This window comes from Mastomys coucha, unplaced genomic scaffold (assembly GCF_008632895.1).
Source record: "Mastomys coucha isolate ucsf_1 unplaced genomic scaffold, UCSF_Mcou_1 pScaffold20, whole genome shotgun sequence".
Lineage (NCBI taxonomy): Eukaryota > Metazoa > Chordata > Mammalia > Rodentia > Muridae > Mastomys > Mastomys coucha.
Window position 1 is genome coordinate 69886519 of NW_022196903.1, and position 2540 is coordinate 69889058.

The following is a 2540-nucleotide window of genomic DNA, read 5'->3' on the forward strand; positions in this document are numbered from 1 at the left end:
TATAAATTAATAAAAAGAAAAAAAATTTAATTACAATATTTTCTAAACACAATATTTTCTGTTTTTCATGATTTTTTTATAGTAACATGAATTCTATAAGCTAAGTGATTACTAATGTAACTCTTTACTTAAAAAGGAAAAGACATAAAATATCCCTTTGGAAAATTTTTCAGTAATATTCATAATTATACATTATAATAAATATATTTAAAAACCATTTTCCTTCTTTCAAAGAATATTGTGAACACAGTACAAAATTACTACAAATTATGCAATCAAGTTTCGATTATTTGAAGTAATTTCAGGGATTAGCATATCTGGAATTCATTGGATCAGCCCTGCCCTGGTAAAACCACATTCGTTATGATGGTAGCTTTCCTACTAGGTATTAAAAACCAATTTTTATGTCATCAGTAATTTGCATTTCCAAAGCATTATTAATTTGAAAATCATAATCAAGTATTGATCATTTTAAATATGCTAAGAAGTAGGCATATCTCATTATCTTAATTTCACAAGTGAGAAAATAAAAATCAGTTATTTGCACAAATAAAGACTACAAATTATTAATTTTAATAGTCAAATTAAATTATGGGAAGTTTGGTTTAAATATTCATTGACATATGTCTCAATCATATGATAAACAAGTTTGGGATGTTTCAAAAATGGAAAAATGCATACAAATAGCTGTCTAATAAAGGATGCCAGTGTTAGAGAGCTAAACCATGTGAAGACTAGTTGTCACACTTCAAATAAGCTAGCTATAGATATGAAGTTTCCAAATTTCCTTTTTTAAATAAAAATAAATGGATACAAAATTATGTCAGTGGCTATGTAATTATATGAATTTGATACAATGTTTACATGAGAGTAAGTTACAAACTTCTTGCCTCTCAGAACACCTTATTTATTTATGTTTCAAATAACTCCACCTCCTTGGCTGTGCCACCATAGGCTGGTAAAGGAGAAGAGCAATCTTTTAAACAGCATAGCTCCTGAATCACAGTTCAGAACAAACATTGCTAAATATCTTGCTAGAAATGTAATTTTTATACATCTTTCTCCAAGAGGGTAGGTAAATTAGCTTGTGCATATTGCTAATTCTTATGTTATTGAAATTAATGGTTTTTTTTTTTATTTCAAGAAGAGATTAAATAGCAAAATCGTCTGACTCACAAAAGAAACTGTAAGACAAATTGAGTTGAAGATGTATGCCTGATTATCAATGATTATTTTGGTTTGGTCATGGTAATATTTACAAATATTGGCTTAAATAATTGTATCTAGTCAGGATGTATACTTGGAAATCCTGACATATCCAGAGTTGTTCAAACCTGTTTGGGTTTTATGTCTGAGAGTTATCTGAATATTATGCACATATTGTTGAATTTTCATAAAATGTTGGTAGGTCATTTATAAAATTTATAAAAAGCATTTTATGTATTTCCCATTGAGTAAAAATAACCTAGATAAACATGTTTTAATAATAGAAACACTTTTGCTATCTAAAATTATTGATACCTAAAACATATCTGAATATTTTATAATACCAAAATGCATTTTATGAGCAAATTCTTAAATCTATAATGCCTGATACTACTGGCTCTAAACTAATGATTAAATCAATCACTACCACTAATAAATCATGTGTTTTCCCACAGTATTCAAAACAAGCATAACTAGATAAATTGATTAACAGAACACTGCTTCTAATCTCAAGGGAAAATTGTGCTCTTTTTTTTTTTAATATTTTCATGTATAAGAGATACTGGAATGTTTCTCATTATATATATATATATATATATATAACAATTATATATGTGTAATATAATATATATTTAATATTTATATATTTAATATATAATATAAATACATATAATTGTTATAATATATATATATATATATATATATATATAATTGTTGAAAATAATACTAGTACTCAATTTAGTAAAACTCTGAGCAAGGATGGCAGTATGTCCTTCCTTGAAGCATATCAACCCCAGTTGGTTCTGATTGGTAAATAAAGATGCCAACAGCCAATGGCAGGGCAGAATAGACAGAGGCGAGACTTTTAGGATTTCTGGGTTAGAGACAGGGAGGAGGTGAGAGAAGGAGATCTGCCAAGCCAGGAGAAGGAGAAGGAGAGAGAGAAAATGGCTGAGGGTAGTCGAGGACAGGGAGGCATAAACCAACCTGTGAGGAGCAAGGAGCATGTGGCCCAGCTGGACATCACTTTGGGTCCATTGCAGTCAATATAGAACATTTTGTATGTAATACCTCGGGATTATAGGCAAGGGGTGGATTAACTGCATTGAAGTTAGGAAGTGGCCCAGTCATTGAGCTGATTAAGGCATATCAAAATATAAAGGTTATGTATCTATCTTTCATTCGAAAACCCAGAACATTGCAGCAGGTATCAAGGAACGCACTGTCAAGATTTAGTTAATTATTTATTTCTACAAGACATAGCTTAAGGACCAGTAAATATCTTCAACAAAATTATAGAAGAAAACTTCCCTAACCTAAAGAAAGAGATGCCC

At 29.6% G+C, this 2540-nt stretch overlaps 1 non-coding gene across 1 annotated transcript; it reads right to left on the reverse strand.

Moving 5' to 3' along the window:
* Window positions 1–231: 231 nt before the first annotated feature.
* On the reverse strand, window positions 232–393 carry LOC116100233. Its single transcript, XR_004122552.1, has one exon. It is a non-coding gene; the product is annotated as a U1 spliceosomal RNA (small nuclear RNA).
* Window positions 394–2540: the final 2147 nt, after the last annotated feature.